Raw genomic sequence first — 21,439 nt, forward strand, 5'->3', positions numbered from 1 at the left:
CAAAACTATCATTATTTGCTTCTCACAGATGTGGCATTATATGAGATTTTTAAAAATATGCTTTCAAATAAGTAGTAAATATATGTATATAACCCCCACACACAATGGAAATTTCAATTTGAAGGTTTCAGTATGTATCATAAAATTAGGTTTGTAAGTTACTGAAGTTAAGTATTTCAGTACAAATTATGCAAACCCCATCTTATTTCCACAAATAGTAGTAGTAAACTGGCATATAATTGCACATACTCACATTTAATTAGCTGTCAAAACACCTATAGCTGCATTTATCCAATTTGCAAGTGTAAAGAGAAAGCATATGAAAGATATCACACACATACCACACTTGTAGAATCCATACTGTGCCTGCTTTTGCCATTTAATATTCAGGTTCTTGACAATGAAAGTAAAATATATGATGCTTATTATGGGTTTGTTCCTAAATGTAAATAACATGGTATCTCATAATCACTAGGGACTGGCAGAGGGAAAATAGTGATCAGCATGGATCGATAGTAGATGCATTGTTGCTTTCATTTTAAAGACCTTTTGTTACTTATGCATGGAAAGCCAAAAAAAAAAAAAAAAAGAGAAAAAGTAAAGAAAATGAAATGAAAAAAATATAGGGTATAGAACACAGAAAAAAATGGGAAGAGCCTTAAACAGAAGTAATTCAGTCTTTAGAATTAATTTACTTTGGTCTTGTACTACTGCTTCTTAACTGTTTTCTAAATGGTGGCCTGCAAAATTTGAAATAAATGCAAAAACACATAGTTATAAACTAAGTGAGAACAGCCTTCTCCTATGATATTGTGTAAGCATCGTAAAATGAAGTATTTCTTATTTAAAAAAATCAACTTGAGTGATTTAATCATAAGCAAATTAAAGTTATTTACTTTTTCAATCCAAGTGTAAATAAGTGAATTATTGCTTTGTATGAACTACACTTTATATGTTTTTTAATTACTTATGCAACTTTCTCAGTTCATTGTCTCTGACAGTTTCTAATGAAATGTCCTATTTTAAACTATTTCATTATGTTTTTATTTTTCTCTGCTTTGTTACCATAGAGAGACTCCTCAAATATAGTGTATATTTTTTAGTGTTTAATTTTGAAGACATATTTGACAGTGAACTAAAATATTATATTTAAAAAAAACTTTCTCAAACCAGAGTTTTTTTGTAATTAAAAATTTATATGTATAATGTATTATTGTATGTATAGCAATAAGTATAGAACAATGTCATGTTTACATGAAGTCATAGACTTCTGAACCACAAGAAATCTTAGAGATCATGTAATGATTTTCCAAATGATTATTATATCCTTTTTTGGAAGTATTCCCTAAGTCATATTGTGTCATAAAATGGTATATTTTAATGGCATTAGCGCTAAGCTACAAACTTAGAAACATGATGCTTTTCTTTATTTTCTTGCCCATCTGTGCACACACACAAGAGTGTTTGTTTATAAATTTCTTTGGTGCCAGGTGATTAGCTGGCCCTGTGCCCTCTTCTCCTCCAGGTCTAGAAGGAAGCAGGTGCAGCTCCTTGATCTCCCCAACAAAGTGACACAGCTGCTGTCTGCATATCAGGAGCCTATTTTATAGACTATAATCACATTGCCTAGCGGTTTTATTAACTTTTTATTTTCCATTCATATCTATGTATATTAATGTCCTTAGATTTTTCAACATTACATAAAAAATGACTTCTAATTTCTACTTTATTCCCATAAAGATTCTACAGGATGGCTTTCTTATGTTTATAGCAACTTTCATATCTAATTTCTTCTAATTGTGTTGCTATTATGTGCAGAACTGCCCTCACCACCTTAGTGATATCAGTTAAATTGTGTTATAAGAAATCACTCCTAAATTAAAAGAAAAAAAACTATGAGATTTCTATAAATGTGGCACCTAACAACATATACTCCTTAAGCTTTACTCAATATTAGATATTATAGAATGTAACTTCATTTTTTTTCAACAGATCAACTTGTTAAGGTTACCAAAAAATGTGCAGCAATCTAGTATTTATTACACAGAGTGGTCGGCCTTTCCTATGAGATTTCCTTGGCAAGAATAGGTCGTATGATAAGACTTTGATTTCTCTCATGCCCAGCCTCCACCATGGTATCTCAGTTATTCTGTGTGCTACTTGGACTGGGTGGTGTGAAGAATACAGAGGAAATGCAGGGGAAAGTCATATCACCATAAATACATGTGGTGTCAATGCATACTTGGTACTTATGGAGCCAGTATATATCTTTATAAAATTGAATGTAAGTTTTGCTGAACTGATCTACTATAAACATATTTATTGTACATACATATGTCTGTAAAATAGTTGAAAATGGCATGACTAGATAAAGTGAAGTTTGTATTTGGATCCAACTTACATTGGTTGGTTGCATTGGAGGAAGAGGGTGGTAAAAAATAAGCAAGAATCAAGTAGCTATTTTGAAGAACAAAAGTGCATCATATAAACAAGCCTGAAAAGTAAAGGATACTGAGGATTTTATGTAAATCACGTGTTACATTTAAATACTGATAACCTGGGGAAAATTCCCCTCTGTTTATGTAGCTGATTTGAGGTATGAATTCTTTTATATACCACTCAGAACAGTCCCCTCAAATATGAGATTTTGTTATCCTCCATATTTTATAGCAAATTGGCGCATAATAAATTGAATGTTCCCTGTATCAATGTTCTCCTTGTCTATGTTTGTTTTTGTTTCTTTTGTTTTTCCACATAAGCAGTATCTGTCTTTCTCTGTCTGACTTATTTCACTGAACATAATACCATCAAGCTCCACCCATGTTGTCACAAATGGCAGGATTTCATTCTTTTATATGGCTGAGTAGTATTCACTTCTATATAAATAACACATTTTGTTACCCATTCATATGTCCGTGAATACACATCATTTCTATATCTTGGCTATTGTAAATAATGTTACACTATGCATCTTTTGAATTCATGTTTCTGTGTTCTTTGGATGAATACCCAAAAGTGAATAGCTAGGTCATATGGTAGTTTTATTCATAATTTGTTGAGAACTCTCCCTACTTTGTTCCAAAGTAGCTGCACCAGATTACAGTGTACAAGGGATCCCTTGCCTCCACATCTGCTTCAACATTGGTTACTGATTGTCTTTTGATAACAGCCATTCTAACAGGTATGAGGTGATATTGCATTGTGGTTTTGATTTACATTTACCTACTAATTAACGATGTTGAATATTATTTCATGTTTCTGTTGGCCATCTCTATGTTTTCTCTGGAAAAATAATCTATTTATATCCTCTGCCCATTTTTAATAGGATTGATTTTGTTGTTGTTGTTAAGTTGTATGGGTTCTTTATATATTTTGGATATTAACCTCTTACTGGTTACATGATTTGCAAATATCTTCTCCCATTCAGTAAGTTGCCTTTTCCTTCTGTTGGTGGTTTCCTTTGTTGTTCTTACTTTGATGTAGTTCCATTGGTTTCTCTTTGCTTTTGCTGCCCTTGCTTGTAAAGGTAAATCCACAAAATTTCTAAGACCAATGGCAATGAGGTTACCACCTATATTTTCTTCTAGGACTTTTATGGTTTGAGGTCTTACATTTAAGTCTTCAATCATTTTGAGTTTATTTTTACATATGGTGTAAGAAAGTGGTACAGTTTTATTCTTTGCATGTAGCTGTCCAGTTCTCCCAACACCATCTATTAAAGAGACTGACTTTTCCCCACTGTATATGCTTGGATCATTGTCATAATATTAATTGACCATACCATCCTGGCTTATTTCTGAGTTCTTTATTCTGTTGCATTTATCTAGGTGCCTGTACTTGTGCTAGGGCCATACAATTTTGATTACTATAGCATAATAGTAGAGTTTGAAATGAAAGAGGGTGATACCTCCAGTTTTGTTCTTCTTTCTCAAGATTTCTTTGTCTACTCGGGGTCTTTTTTGGTTTCATACAAATTTTAGAATTAAGGTTTCTATAAAAAATGCCATTGGGATTTTGATAGGGATTTCACTGAATCTTTAGATTGCTTTGAGTAGCATGGACATTTTAACAATATTAATCCTTGCAATTCATAAGCAGTATCTTTCCATATATTTGAATTGTCTTCAATTTCTTCAGTGTCTTACAGTCTTCAGGGTACAAGTCTTTCACCTTCTTAGTAAAATATATTCCTAGGTATTTTATTCTTTTTGATGTAATTATAAATGATATTAATTTCTCTTTCTGATAGTTCATTATTTGTGTATAGAAATGTCACAGATTTCTGTATATGGACTTTGTATCTTATGAATTTAATGAACTCATTTATTCTAGTAATTATTTTGGTTGCGTCTTCAGGATTTTCTATGTATAGCATCATGTCATCTGCAAATAGTGACAATTTTACTTATTTTCCAATTTGTATGCCTTTCATCTTTTCTTATCTGATTATGTCTCAGACTTCCAAAAATATGTTGAATAAAAGTGGTAAGAGTGGGCAATCTTGTTTTATTTCTGATCTTAGGAAAAAGGTCAGAAGTTTTTCACTATTGAGTATGATGTTAACTGTGGGTTTGTCATCTACGGCATTTATTATGTTGAGGTATGTTCCCTCTATACACACTTGGTTAGTTTTCTTTGTTGTTGTTGTTGTTGTTTTATCATATGTAGTTGTTGAATTTTGCCAGATATTTTTTCTACAACTATTGACATGGTCATACAATTTTTATCCTTCATTATTTTAATGTAGTATATCACCCTGGCTAATTTGCAGATGCTGAGCCATTCTTGCATACCTGGAATAAATCCCAGCTGATAATGATGTATGATCCTTGTAATGTATTATTTGTTTTGGTTTGATAATATTTTGTTGAGGATTTTTGCATTTATGTTCAACAAGGTTATTGGCCTGCAATTTTCTTTCTTTTTTTTTCTTTAAAAAAATTATTTATTGTTTTTACTGTTGTTATTTCCTTATCAGGTTTTGGTATCAGAGTGATGCTGGCTTTATAGAATGTGTTGTATGGTTTCCTCCTCTTCGATTTTTGGAAGAATTTGAGAAGAATAAGCATTCAATTTTTGAATGCTTTGTAGAATTTTCCAGAGAAGCAGTCTGGTCCTGGGCTTTTATCTGATGGGAGATTTTTGATTACTATTTCAATCTCCTTACTAGTAATTAGTCTATTCAGATTTTGTATTTCTTCATAATTCAGTCTTAGAAGATTTTTTCTTGGAAATTGCCCCACTCTTCTAGGTTGTCCAGTGTTAGAATATTCTCTTATTAGTCTTTGTATTTCTGTGGTTTCAGTTGTAACTTCCCCCTTTTTATTTCTGACTTTATTTATTTGATTCTCCAGCTTTTCTTTTTTTCTTTTTGCTTCATTAATCTAGCTAAAGGTTTGTTGATTTTATTTACATTTGCAAAGAACCAGCTCTTATTTTCACTGATCTTTTCTACAGTTTTATTGTTGTTGCTTGCCTTTTTTTTTTTTTTTTTTTTTATCCTTTCCTATTTTTTGGTCTCTATTTGGTGTCCCTGATCTTTTTTTCATTCCTTTTACTAATTTGGGGCTTTGCTTGTTCTTTTATTTCTAGTTCCTCTAGGTGTAAAGTTAGATAATTTTTGGGGGATTTTGCTAGTTTATTGAGATAGGCCTGTATTGTTATGAACTTCTCTCTTAGAACTGCATTTAATGCATCCCACAGGTTTTTGGTGTGATCCATTTCAGTTTTTATTTGCCTCTAGGATCCAGCTTAACTTAGCATGACCTTGTTTAAATAATTACATCTGCAAATACCTTATTTCCAAATAAGGTCATTTTCTAAGTTTCCAAATGGACATGGATTTTACAAAATACAATATGCAACCAGTATACACATTTTGTTTATCATTCACCAGGTGATGGAAATGTAGATATTTCCAGCTTTTGACTGTTATAAATAAAACTGGTATAAATATTTGCATGCATGTGGATATGCAAATGTAGTTTTAATTTCCCTTAAATAGACATCTAGATATGAAATGGCTGTGTGGTATGAGGAATTTAAAGTTTAAAACTAATGTATAGAAAGAGCATTTAAGTATAAAGTGTATCATACTAGGCAATATACTAAGCCTCTATGTGTATTATCTTATTTAATTCCTATGGAAACCACTTGCCAATAGACTGTTGACTGATAAGAGGATCAGCCAAGTTCTCTCATCATAGTCCAGCAACGGGAAATGAGCTAATCAATTGAGAAAGACTTTAGTCCTAGGATCACAACAGGGGAACTGAAAAGAGAAACTTAGCAGACTCCAGAGTACTATAGTCAAGTCAAAAATCAAATTGAAACACTGTAGTCTGTAGGAGGGAATCAGAGAGATTTGGCTTTAAAGAAGAGAAATGATATAGATGCTGGAAATAAGAGTGAGGCTGAACCATGGGGAGGGAAGCTAAGGCAGAAAGGTCAGGCAACTTTCACAGGTTCAGGCAAGTTGGGATAGAGATTTATATATAATGCATTAGTGAGAAGAAAACAGCAACATCAGCTCTGACTCAAGCAAAGTGCATGTTTTATATTCTCTTTAAAAAGACCCAGAGCCCAGAAGTTTATGCTTGCTTCACTTGCAAATGACTTCACATGAATACTTACCTGATTAAGATATGCTTGGGAAGTACCAGGAAGTCCTTATTATATTTGTCTAAGCTTTCTGGAGACCAGCAGAAAATTTTTAAAAAGCTAGGTTGACTGTATAGTCTGGGGCCACAGGATATAGTCCAGGTAACTGATTAACAGCAGCTGTTGTTCTAACACCTTATGCATGTGCTCCTGCCATGAAAAATTGTCAATCTTAAATTATATAATGGCCTTTTATGCAGAAGCTCTAAGGTTTCCATTTTTTTTTTGCATAACATACCTACCATTTCAGCATCATGATTTCTGTCTACATATAATAGATATATTGTAAAGTATTAGTAGAGGACAAAAGCAAATAAGAACTTTTTATACATTTAATATCAAAAATTCACTATTGTTTAGGTTCTTCTTATACTAATAAAGTATTCTATTTATTTTATTCTCAAGTTAACTGTGCTGAATTTATTGAAGTTACAATTTGAATATCAAGAGACAGATTTCCCACCTTTTATTAATGGAACAGAAACACAACAAAACACGCTTAGAAAAACATTTAAAAATTGGAATAATGTCTAGTAATAGCCTCTTTTTCAAGTTGTGATAGCTTCCCTACAGTCACAAGGGTAACCTTGATTAACCTAATGGAAAAAGTTAAGTAATATTTGACTTTAAAATTCTAATTTCAGGTTAATTAGTGTTAAAAGAACGTCATGTCTGACTTGGCTTTTTTATTCCAATACCTAAAACCTATACATCTTTTCTTTTCTGGGTTAGATTCCCAGACAGAAAAACCTGTGTGTATTTCTGATGACACCATGACCTGTACCTGACCTCTGAGCTCCAAAACCCTCAGCCTTAACTCTGTTTCTTTTTCCCAAAAGGCCTGTGTCCCAAGGCCCCAGTGCTTTCTCACTTCGTACTCATAGTTGACTCAGCATTATTTCTCCTGTAAAATTATGAATTGGTTTCACATTATAAAATCCCCTTTTCATTCTCTATACTTATGGATGACTTTTACATGAACATCCTTTAAATTATCCTACAGAATTCTCCCTCCACTCACATATATTCCTTAAGCCAAGATACTACCTGTTAACTGCTAGGACAAGTGATGCCAAATGGAACTCAACATAGGCAATTTCTTACAGCTCAAAGTCAAAATCAATGCTCAGTCATGAACAAGTATAGGGGCTGGTATATGATCTTTATCATCTGGAAAATTATGTGTAAAAGAACTTCACAAATTGAAGTAATCCATTTTTTCATTGGTTGCAAAAATAAATAGAATAGTAATGCTATGTTCCATCAGGCAGAAAATCTACTGAATGAAGCCAACTATATTGGGTTCCACTTCAACACATCCTCGAAAATTATATTACAGAGCTGTCAAACACAAATTCCAACCAAAATGTCATGTTTGTACAAAAGCAACAACGTGAAGGACAAAGTGAATCTTGCATTACCCTAGAACTTTACAGGTCATGCTTCCTGTAACTTTCAGGGAGGAATCAGCTTTCTTAGTAATTTTAACCTTCCCTGACACAAGGCAGAAGTAAATGCTTGTACCACATATTGATAATTCAATAGAAAACATGCAGTTGGCAGATTTTACTATTTTCTATAATGACAATGAAAACTAAATCAAAAGTTCCTTCTCTTCAATGAAGAAGTTAAGTATCTAGAATAACTGATTTTTCAAAGTTTTCTTGAAGGAAGAAAGTGTGTAAATTTTTTGTTCTACTTTTAAGCATACCACCTTGCCAGACATCTGCTTCAGTCACCTAGGAAGTGTCATGGGAAGCTTTGCTTTGCTCTACATTTTTTTTTTTTAATCCACTAATGGAGAGTAAGACTGAGGCACAGGCCATCTAGTATCCCTTATTTCCCCTAAAGTTCACTACTCCTGTTGGTATGGAACTCATTCCCCTTTTATCCTGCTCCACCATAGTTAGTCTTTGGATGCTGACCTGTGATGCCTGTGAGTTAGACTCTTGTCTGCTCCTTCCTGCAGAAGCTCACATTGCTTAAGATTGATTTAAATCACCTAAAACTCACTCAAGTATTTCTATACTGAATCTCACAATTTCCTATTACTTATAAACCCAGATTCATAAGATAATAAACATACAAAATCTTCACAGCACTTTAAGAGCAGATATTTTTGTACATTTTATTCTCTGCTTTATCCCCAACATATAGAAAAATGCCTGACACATGGACACTTGTCTATAAACATTTGTTTAATAAATGTATTTATGCTTTTTCTAGATTTCATTACTGTCTACACTCCTGCCAAACATGATATATGCAAGATTTACCCAATAATGTCCAATTCTTGCCTCAGCTACACTTGGCCTTGTTCATAGTAGCCCAACATCATTTCTTATGGACATAGTAGGAGAAAATTATTTTCTAAGGGTAAAATACTAGTTTAAAAATCATGAAAGACACTAAATTTCCAAAACTTAGAACTGAAGAAAATAAATCACCAAAGAGAAATTCTTGGTGAAGACACAGGGCATACTTCTAGCAAGAGGTATGAATGTATCTTCTTATAAATTAGCCTTTTATCAGAGAGTTTATATTGGGAGATTAATTGGAAGACAAAAATAGTTCACTTTAGTTTTACAGGAACTAAAATCTATGTGAAGTGCTTGTATCTAAAATCAAAATTTTGACTTATCTATATATTAAACTATCTATTCTTTTCATGTCCCTTACAACATTGATGAGCATGTGTTTTAAGAAAAGAGCAGATATTTTTCAGAGAAAGCTGTACAGAAGGAGGCCTGAGATAGTTAACTCTAGTCAAGACCATGTATGCTTACAGTGCCTTGGACATTTTCATGGATAAACACTGGTTTGGCTTAAGTAATATTTTCTTAGTTCAACTTAATAGGATCCTCATTTTATGTATCCAAGGAGATTTTATGATTCCTCTCTTCAGTGTTGATGACTTTACCTCTATCATAATTATTCTATATCTGAGAAAGTAAACAGAGCAAAACAAACTAACAAAATGCTTACCCGAGCAATTTATACTGACTCCCCCTGTTCTCTTTCAGAAATTTTGTGATCATTTTCCCTCTTATTTGGTCAGTGTCTCCAACCCTGCATATGGTTTGAAATTACCCTTAACTTATCTCTCACTTTTTATTTATCTCTCTTTTTTCTTACCTACAATAAGTATCATTTTTTAAAATGTGATAAAAACAGGTATTGTCAACAATTATTTATGTTAATATTTATGAGAGGTTCATCCCTGTACTAACTCATTTGGTTTTCATCAGATCAATGTATACTTTCTATCTTACAGAAGAAAACTTTGACAATTAGAATAAGAAAGTGACTTTTTTCTAAAACTCTTTATTGGAGCATAATTGCTTTACACTCTTGTGCCAGTTTCTGCTGTACAACAAAGTGAATCAACTGTATTTATACGTATACCCCCATATGCCTCCCTCCTGCAACTTTTTTCTAAATCACTTATTTAGTAAGTGAAGCTTGGCTTGAACCCACCCAGGCTTTGAACTCTTCTATCCTTTTGTACATTCCCTGTGATTAGCATAGTGGCCAGTGTAAAAGAAGAGATTAAATCCATGGTTGAGTAAATGATTAAATAGACGTATGGTTCAGTAAATATTTCTGAAGTTGGTACTTTTTTTTCAGTAAAACATGCTGCGTGTCTTTGTATTGCATATATTTGCAGAGATTTATTAAATATGCAAGTGATTGATTTTATTAGTGTATATTAGAACAGGAAGAGTAAGTAAGTAGAAACTCTCAAAAACAGTTTTAACTCAAAAGACTTTTGTCATTTTTACCACTATTAATCTATTTACCATATTGACTGATATTTAATGCTGACATTTACTAGGTTATTCACTAGTATGCTAAGCAACAACTTTATGTGATGAAATATACACTTGCTATGATTTTATTTTGTTTGATTCATTTATCTTAGTTGTACTTACAATAGCAACAAATAATTTAAAGGAATGCAGGCATACCTTGGAGATATTGCAGGTTTGGTTCTAGACCACTGCAGTAAAATCAATCCCATAGTAAAGTGAGTCACACTAATTTTTTAGGTTCCCAGTGCATATAAAAGTTATGTTTCTACTACATTATCATCTAAGTGCAGTATCATTATGTCAAAAAAAAGCAATGTATATATCTTAATTAAGAAAATACTTTGCTAAAAATGCTAATCATCACCAGAGCTTTCAGTGAGTCATAATCTTTTTGCTGGTGGAACATATTGCCTTGATGTTGATGGCTACTGGCTGATCAGGGTGTTGATTGCTGAAGGCTGTGGTGGCTATGGCAATTTTTTAAAATAAGACAGCTTGCCCTCTTCCTTAGTAATGACATCCTGGTACTGCTATACTTGGACACCAGGTCCTTCATGTTGCTCTCAGCCTGGGTGAATTCCATCTCATCCAGCCCTCACCTGTGCAGGAAGGCCTTGCTCTGGACATGCTTGTGAACTGCTCAGAGATGTGCCTGAACAACTCCTGGGTGGCCAGGCTGTTGCCAATGAAGGTGGTGGACCTTTTTAGCCCCTGGAGTGGGATGTCACAGACTGTTGCTTTCACATAGTTGGGGATCTACTTGACAAAATAGCTGCTGTTCTTTCTTTTTACTTTATTTTTTTATTGATGGTTTACAATGTTTCAAGTATATAGCAAAGTGAATTGGATAGATAGATAGATAGATGATAGTTAGATGTATTCTTTTCTAGATTCTTTCCGTTATAGATTGTTACAAGACATTGGCTATAGTTCCATGTGCTATACAGTAGGTCCTTATTGTGTATCTATTTTATACATGGTAGTGTGTATCCGTTAATCCCAAATTCCTAATTTATCTCTCACCCTGCTTTCCCCTTTGTAAACGTTTGCTTTCTTTTTTTTTGAATCTAGAATTTATTTTAATTAACTTTTAGAAAGACAAATACATCATTTTTGACAATCTCCTTGCTTTTCATTTCTTTTTTTTTTTTTCATTTTAAAGCTCTTTATTGGAATATAATTGCTTTACATTGTTGTGCCAGTTTTTGCTGTACAACAAAGTGGATCATCTATATTTATACATATATTCCCCTATCTCCTCCCTCCCAAGACTCCCTCCCACCCCCCCATCCCTTCCCTCTTAGTCATGGCCCATCATCTAGTTGATCTCCCTGTTTTATGCAGCAGCTTCCTACTAGCCATTCATTTTACATATGGTAGTGTATATATGTCAACAGTATTCTCTCGCTTCATTGATGGGATGAAGCGAGAGATTAAGTTTGTTTTCTATGTCTGTGAGTCTATTTCTTTTTTGTACATAATAGCTGCTATTCTTCTTTTGGAGTTAAGCATGTGCTTGTCCACCTTCTGCATGGACCAGCAGCCCCTGAACCTGGCAGCCATGGTGGGGGTCACAGATGGACATCATGTTCTTGGAGTGGAACATCTGCTGGGTGAGCATGGGCTCCTGGAGGACCCGGTACTGCCGGCTCCCCTGCTGATCAGTGGGGTGAAGGCAGGCAAGAAGAAATGCAGGGAAGGGACGGACAATGTGTTCACATCCAGCTCACACAGATAAGCACTGACCTGGCCCAGAGAGCATAGGTAGTGTGATCAGCTTGAGGTCTCTGTAGCAGATGGGCCTCATTATCAATGCAATAGGTCTCATCTGTGTTTTCTAAGAGCTGGTGGAATGAGAGGATGAGGTGTAGGGCTCCACCACTGATGGGGCACCTTGGGAGAGGGCTTGATCATACATGACCTTAACAAATATGATAACAAAAAGGTGGAAATAATGTGAGAATTATCAAAATCTAACACAGAGAAAATGAACAAATGCTGTTGGAAAAATGGTCAATGCCACAAACCTTCAATTTGTTAAAAAAAAAAAAAACAAAAACAAACAAACAAAAAAAAAAACACCTTTATTCTTGCCCTGGGTTCTTCAGTACCATTTTTTTTAGATTCCATATATATGAGTTAGCATACAGTATTTGTTTTTCTCTTTTTGGCTTACTTCACTCTGTATGACTGCCTTTAGGTCCATCCACCTCATTACAAATAACTCAATGTCATTCCTTTTTATGGCTGAGTAATATTCCAAGATGCAGATGTAGAGAATGGACTTGAGGACATGGGGCAGAGTGGGGGGTGTGAATGGGAAATTGGGGTGAAGTGAAATAATAGCATTGACATATATACACTACCAACTGTAAAATAGATAGCTAGTGGGAAGCTGCTGCATCACACAGGGAGATCAACCCAATGATGGGTGATGATTTAGAGGGCTGGGATAGGGAGGGTAGGAGGGAGTCACAGGAGGGAGGGGGTATGGGTACATATGTATAAACACAGCTGATTCACTTTGTTGTACAGCAGAAACTGGCACCACAGTGTAAAGCAATTATATTCTAATAAAGAGCTTAAAAAAAAAAACAATGTATGTGAAGCTCAATAAAGTGAAGCCCAATAAAGGAGGCATGCATGTAGCATGTAGTATGTCAGACAATGAAGGGAGTGAAATGTGAAAGAATATTATCATTTATTTGAAATTCTGTACACTTTGTAAATTCTATTAGCTCTGTATCTATAGAGGTAAGTCACTAAAATATAACTAAATTTAAGGGTAGGAAAAATTATAAAACCTTAGAGAAAAATCACAGATGTACAGAATGATAATGAATCCATGTTACTTTATCATTGTCTTTACGATTATTCTTAGCTTAGAAAACTCAACTGAATGCTGTAGATGATGTCCCATGGGTATACAATATAAATGAAGAGTGACAAATGTTAGTCATTATTAACATCATACCTGAGGGAAAATTGGCTCTACATTAAAGATTATTGAATGAATGTACTTTTTTATTTTTTAAATTAAAAAACGATGTTAATGATATATAGTGTAAATTTGTTAATGATCTTCTGCTAGAGTCAATGCTTTACCTTAACCAGCCAAATATTGATCCCAGTGAACATGAAGCAATAATTTCTAATAACATACATAAATTGGAATATGAGAGGTTAGGTTTAAGCTAAAACAGAGTAATGGAAATGGCAGACCCATTTAGGAGAATGACTGTTACAGAATAAGAACTACTGTTGTCCTTCAAAAATTTTATAGAATCAGATATATGATGTCGGGACATGAGAGCCTATTAGATGATCTCTTGAGGATACTTGTGATTCTGTTACTACAGGAAAGCAAATAACTGTTCTACTGTAGTAAATAAAATAATGTCTAAGCAAAAATGTCTTTTTTTCTTATGGGGAAAGTAATATAAAATACTGGAAAGAATGCATATGAGAATGGAATCAGCTATAAGCTGGAAAACTAGAAAGCAAGGCATTTGTGAACAAATTTGTAAGTCAGACACAGTTGTCAAATGTCTATCTGTTCTGCTTATGGCAAAACAATAAATAAAGAATTAAGACCAGCTGTGAATCCACTAAGATAAAGTTCCATGTTAGATCAAGCCACACTGTGCTTTGTTTGTTCACATTTGGTATGTTACTCTATTGTTTTTATCTGTCATTTAAGGTAATGAAGTAAGGATATTCTTACCATCAGATCCTGTTACTCCTTATTCCTACAACTGCTCTTTCTACATCCCCCAGAATTCTCTTTATCTGAGTAGGCATTCACACTACTAGTCAACAGTAGTCCCATCCTTTGCTAATGATTAAATAATCTTTATATTAAATGTTCCATTTTTCAAACTACTGTGTGACTTCTGTTACTGAATGGACTCTGTTGCAAAAATGGACCTTCTTTGTTATCAATGAAATCAATACACAAGGCTAGTCTCAGAATTTTAGCCTGATGGGTTTCATCTTACTGTATAAGTTGTTGGGCTATCCTACAAATGTTCTTTCAAACACTAAAACAGAATTAACTACAAAAATTGTTCTTTATATTGCATTGTTACATTACAAACATATTCCTAAGTTAGATTTACATGTAAATAATAGAATAGTATATTTATTATGCAGTTTTCACTTATATGACCTTCATTGAGATATGAATTACATATGGTAAACTGCATACATTCAACATTAAAAATGTGATGTTTTAAAAATTATTTACTTCTATAAAACCATCATCAGAATCAAAATATAAAAGAGTTCTATTATCCTTAAAAGGTCCCTTATTCCTTATTAGACTCCACCAATCACTCCAGCCCTAATCATAGGCAACAACTGATTGTTTTTTGGTCACTATAGATAAGATGACATTTAAAAAAATTGTATATTTATCTGACTTCTTTCAGTCAGGGTTGTGATTTTGATATTCATCCCTGTTGTTGCTTGTTTCAGAGGTTTACTTTTTATTGCTGGTATTATTTAATTGTATAGTGATGTCATAGCTGGTTTATCTATTCATCAGTCCACACACAGAGGATTCTTTCAGGCTGGGTTATTATGAATAAATGTCCTATGAACATTCATTTATAAGTCTTCATTTGGACTTTTCTTTCTTATTTCTCTTGTGTAAATAACTAGGGATAAAATTGTTGGATGATATGGTAGGTGTCCCTTTAACATTTTGAGAAGTTGCCAAGTTATTTTCTAAAAATCATGTATAATTTATATTCTCATCGTCAATATATAAAAGTTCCCATTGCTCCACATCTGCATCAAATCTTTGCACTGCTAGCGTTTTAAAATTTTCACCAAAAGTAGCTTTTAACAGACTTTAATAATAAACTTATTAAAAACAAAAGACTTTCAACATCGTTACTTGGGAAATGCTAATTATAACTATATCAAGACACTATCAATCATTCATCAATGAATTGATTTAGAGTCTTTGTTGAAAATTGACCATATAAGTGGGCCTATTCTGGACTTTGTTTTGTTTCATCAATCTATAGGTTTAGCCATTTCACAAATTCCACAGTCTTGATCAGGGTCAGCAAACTATGACCCACAAGGAAATTAGGCCTGCTACTGATTTTAATAAAGTTTTATTTGAACTAAGCAATCCTATTTGTTTACAAAGATGTCTATGCAGCTTTCAGGCTAAAATGGCAGAATTCTACCATCATAATTGTGAAAAGACCATGCATACAGATGGAAAATGCTAAGGTACTTACTATCTGCTCCCTTTCTGAAAAAGTCTGTGAACCCAGGGTCTTCATTATTGTAAATTTACATCTTGATCTTGGGTACTTTTTTTCTCCCAAATTTGTTCTTGTTTGTTTCTTTATCAACTTTGGAATTGACCTGTTATTTGTTTCAAAAAGTGTGCTTTACTTTTATTGGCATATGTATAATTGTTTCATATAAAATTATTTGATATATATATTTATATGTAAATACCTCATATATTTATAAATATATGTTTAGATTTCTATTCACTCAGATATTTACCATTTATTATGTTCATTAGTCATTCTTTAGGATTAGAATTTTCCTCTGGAATAATTAACTAAACAATAATTAGTTTAACATTTCTCTCTCTTAACATGGATTCAGTATCAACAGTATCTCTTAGGTTTTTTTTTTTTTATTTAAATCTATTTCACCTTTGTTCTTTTTTTCTCTTAGTCTTAAAAGTGTTTCTTTACTCTCTTTTGACCTGGCTGGTTTCTGCAGAGACGTGAGAGATCATTTTGATAATTGTTCCTCGATATTTAATGTTTATTTCTTTCTAACTAATTTCAAGTATTGCTATTAATTTTTGCCTTTAGTAGTTTAACTTTGAGCTTCTTGGGTGTGTGTGTGTGTGTTTCTATTTATCCTATTTGGATTAACCTTCTTGAATCTATAAATCTATGTTTTTCTTTAATTTGAGGGATAGTCAGAAATTACTTGTATAAACATTTTATTTGTTCAATTCTCTCACTTTTCTTCTTTGGCATTTCAATTACCCATATGTAGACAAATGAATAAAATGGTCAAAGCTTCTGGGGGAAAATATGCCACATATCTCACAGGTTCTGACCCTTTTATTCATTATTTTTTTCTCTCTTCTTCAAATTGAATGATATTATTTCTATTAATCTCTCTTCAAACTTCCAAAACATTTCCTCTGACATCTCTTTCCTGACGTTAATCCCTGACTCTCAATATTTCATTTCAGAGATTGCATTTTTCCATTCTAAATATTCCATTTAAAATGTTAGTTCATTTTTCTTTCTTTCTTTCTTTCTTTCTTTCTTTCTTTCTTTCTTTCTTTCTTTCTTTCTTTCTTTTTCTTTCTTTCTTTCTTTCTTTCTCTCTCTCTGTCTCTGTCTCTCTCTCTCTCTCTCTTTCTGTTTTGGCTGCGTTTTGGGTCTTTGTTGCTGCTCACAGGCTTTCCCTAGTTGTGGTAAGCAGGGGCTACTCTTTGTTGCAGTGCATGGGCTTCTCAGTGCGGTGAATTATTTTGTTGTAGAGCATGGGCTCTAGGCACAAGGGCTTCAGTAGTTACAGCACACAGGCTTGGTATTTGTGGCTCATGGGCCCTAAGGTGCATGGGCTTCAGTTATGTGGCTTGTGGGCTCCAGAGTGCAGGCTCAGTAGTTGTGGCACATGGGCTTAGTTGGTCTGCTGCATGTGGGATCTTCCCCGCCCAGGGATTGAACCTGTATCCCCTGCATTGGCAGGCAGATTCTTAACCACTATGCCACCAAGGAAGTCCAATATTTTCTATTTCTTTGGTGAAATCTTCTATAATTAATTCATTTGCTGCAATTAAAACTATTAAGAACTGTTTTGAAGTCTTTGATAAAACTCACATCTTGGTAATTTAGTGTCTGCTGCTCTTCACTTTCTTGAATGATTCCATTTACTCTGTTTTTATACAACGCGATTTGGGATTGTCTCCGGGATACTGTGAAACTTGTATTGTGGACATTCTGAATTATTTTATATTATTCTGAATGAAGTTAATGTTTTGGTCTAGCAAAGTGTAGGTTATACCAAAAGTCTGCTATACTTTTGGTGGGCAGAGGCTCAGATTTCCCATCAGACTGCTTTCAGTTTTTTTCTGCACAAGCACAGCTTCTTAGAGATTGATACACAGAATGTGGAATTTCGTTATCTGGTTCTTTTCTTCCCAGGGTTTGCTGGTCACTTTTTGGTGACCCTGATTCTCTGGGGCTCCTTGCCTTAGTTCTTCTTTCTAGAAACACTTGCTGTTTGTATTTCAGCCAATGGTGACCTAAAACAGGAAATATCAGCACATTCACGTGTGTCACTTCCTTTCAAGCTGAATTCCTCCAAATTCTCCCTGTTTTTATTCACTCATCAGGACCCTGAGGTAGTTTATTTTCTATTCTGTCCAGAGTTTATAATTGTTCTTTTATTGTCTAAGTAATTGTGACATTTTAAAAGTCAGAATAAGTCATGATCACTTTAAATAGCAATACAGTTAAAGTTTAAATAAGTAGCAAATAATGATTGATTTTGTTAACCCAATAAAGAAAATTTACTTCAAAATTAATATTCTTGTTTAATATTAATGACTTTGAATGTTTATAATGACTAAATATTAGTTATAGAATGTTTATCATGTCACATTTCTATTAAAATCATATGTAAACAATCTGACTCTTGTGTGTTTATTATTCATTCTGAATTCCTAGATTTTAGATCTGAACTTTATTTTTCTTTTGATGACAAAAATTATTTATATATAGTCCTATATAGTCCTTATAGTGTAATATATAGTACATGTTACAGTATGCAAATGTTTCATTCAAAACAATTGTTATTGATTAAATGTGTATCCACCTTCTTCTTCATAATAATAATTTAGTATTAAATATGCCTTGGTTCAATATATATTGAATGCTATAAAGTACATATGTTTGCACCTCAAGATGTTATTTTGGAAGAACATAATAATATGAAACTGCCTCATTTACTGGATGTTACATTTTTTAAAAGAAAGACCTTTAAGACTTGTTCTCAATACTGCTTCTTATTAGTACACTCATTTCCATAGCCTTTTGCATTTTATTGTAGCTCTCAAATATATAACCTTTGCCAAATATCAAGCTCAGTTCAATATCTCTCAGTGGTAATACTAAACTCTCTTCCTAACTCCTTACAACGTAACCTAATATCCTTATTGTCTTGTTTCCCTGCACCTGTTGGTAATTTCCAAACATTCAAATGTCAGGTGTTTGAGTTTGCTAGCTGGGAAGGCTTTTCATCTTACTGTGGGTAGTGTTTTGCCCATTACTACCTGAGCTTCTTTTTATGGATAGGATAATGATATTCATGGGAAACTGTCTGCTGGAGAACAAGGCTGAACACTGCAGCAAATCTGCATCACAATGCACTGCCCTCTTTTTACTACTGTAAGATAGGAGTAGAGCTTTAAGGACATTTCCTATGACCTTCACTGTTTAGTTCATGTAGAAAATTGGTTGGGATCTGATTATTTAGGAGGATATCTCACAAGAATATTAATCAAGTAATAGCATACACAATTTGGAACCTGCCTTTTTTTATTCCTTCTCAACTCCTCAGCTTCTCTTTACTTCCTTTTTTAAATAAAATATTTCCATTTTGAAAATGAAACTGAAGAAACAAATGAGATACAGAACGATAACTTTTTCAGGGACATATATGCCTTTGCTGTTATAAACGGGTTAAAGCAGTGGTTTTATTTTATTTTATTTTTTTAGCTCTTTATTGGAATATAATTGCTTTACACTCTTGTACCAGTATTTGAGGTACACCAAAGTAAATCAGCTGTATTTATACATATATCCCAATATTGCCTCCCTCCCATGACTCCCCCCCACCCTCCCCTTCCTGGCCCTCTAAGGCATCACCCATCACCGAGTTGATCTTCCTTTGTTATACAGCAACTTCCCACTGTCTATTTTACAGTTGGTAGTATATATATATATCTATGCTACTCTCTCATTTCATCGCAGCTTCCCCTTCACCCCCTGCCCCCCCAACCTCATGTCTTCTGGCCCATTCTCTTCATCTGCATTCTTATTCTTCTCTTGTCACTGGGTTCATCAGTACCATTATTATTTTTTTTTTAATTCTGTATATATGTGTTAGCATACAATATTTGTTTTTCTCTTTCTGGCTTACTTCACTCCGTATGACAGACTCTAGGTCTATCCACCTCATTACATATAGCTCCATCTCATAACTTTTTATGGCTGAGTAATATTCCATTGTATATATAGGCCATATCTTCTTTATCCATTCACTTGTTGATGGGCATTTAGGTTGCTTCCGTGTCCTGGCTATTGTAAAGAGTGCTGCAATAAACATTATGGTACATGTTTTTGGATTATGGTTTTCTTTGGGTATATGCCCAGTACTGGGATTACTGGATCATATGGTAGTTCTATTTGTAGTTTTTGAAGCAACCTCCAAATTGTTTTCCATAGTGGCTGTACCAACTTACATTCCCACCAACAGTGCAGGAGAGTTCCCTTTTCTCCACACCCTCTCCAACATTTGTTGTTTCCAGATTTTGTGATGATGGCCATTCTGACTGGTGTGAGGTGATACCTCATTGTGGCTTTGACTTGCATTTCTCTGATGATTAGTGATGTTGAGCATCTTTTCATGTGTTTGTTGGCCATCTGTATGTTTTCTTTGGAGAAATGTCTATTTAGGTCTTCTGCCCATTTGTGGATTGGGTTATTTGCTTTTTTGGTATTAAGCCACATGAGCTGCTTGTATAGTTTGGAGATTAATCCTTTGTTGCTTCATTGGCAAGTATTTTCTCCCATTCTGAGGGCTTCCTTCTAGTCTTGTTTACAGTTTCTTTCACTGTGCAAAAGCTTTTAAGTTTCATGAGGTCCCATTTGTTTATTCTTGATTTTATTTCCATGATTCTAGGAGGTGGGTCAAAAAGGAACTTGCTTTGATGGATGTCATAGAGTGTTCTGCCTATGTTTTCCTCTAGGAGTTTGATAGTGTCTGGCCGTACATGTAGGTCTTTAATCCATTTTGAGTTTATTTTTGTGTCTGGTGTCAGGAATTGTTCTAATTTCATTCTTTTACATGTAGCTGTCCAATTTTGCCAGCACCACTTATTGAAGAGGCTGTCTTTTGTCCATTGTATATTCTTGCCTCCTTTGTCAAAGATAAGCTGCCCATATGTGCTTGGACTTACCTCTGAGTTCTCTATTCTGTTCAATACATCTTCCCTTCTATTTTTGTGCCACTACTATACTGTCTTGATCACTATGGCCTTGTAGTATAGTTGGAAGTTAGGAAGCCTAATTCCACCAACTACATTTTTCCTTCTCAAGGTAGCATTGGCTATTCGGGGTCTTTTGCATTTCCATACAAATTGTAAGATTTCTTGATCTAGTTTTGTGAAAAAATGCCATTGGTAATTTGATCGGGATTGCATTGAATCTGTAAATTGCTTCAGGTAGTATAGTCATTTTCACAATGTTGATTCTTCCAATCCAGGAAGTGGTATGTTCCTCCATCTGTTTGTGTCATCTTTGATTTCTTTCATCAGTGTCTTAAAGTTTTCTGCTTATAGATCTTTTGCCCCCTTAGGCAGGTTTATTCCTAGCTCTTTTATTCTTTTTGTTGCCATGGTAAATGGGAGAGTTTCCTTAATTTCTCTCTCTGCTCTTTCGTTGTTAGTGTATAGGAGTGCAAGTGATTTCTGTGCATTAACTTTGTATCCTGCTACTTTACTAAATTCATCAATTAGTGCTAGCAGTTTTCTGGTAGAGTTTTTAGGGTGTTCTATATATAATATTATGTCATCTGCAAAGAGAAACAATTTTACTTCCTCTTTTCTGATTTGGATTCCTTTTATTTCATTCTCTTCTCTGATTGCTGTGGCTAAAACTTCCAAAACTATGTTGAATAATAAT

The 21,439-nt window shown here is 33.8% G+C and overlaps 1 pseudogene; it reads right to left on the minus strand.

Moving 5' to 3' along the window:
- Nucleotides 1–10,939: 10,939 nt before the first annotated feature.
- On the minus strand, nucleotides 10,940–12,386 carry LOC130848493 (tubulin beta chain-like; annotated as a pseudogene).
- Nucleotides 12,387–21,439: the final 9,053 nt, after the last annotated feature.

Source organism: Hippopotamus amphibius, chromosome 3 (assembly GCF_030028045.1).
Source record: "Hippopotamus amphibius kiboko isolate mHipAmp2 chromosome 3, mHipAmp2.hap2, whole genome shotgun sequence".
Taxonomy (NCBI): domain Eukaryota; kingdom Metazoa; phylum Chordata; class Mammalia; order Artiodactyla; family Hippopotamidae; genus Hippopotamus; species Hippopotamus amphibius.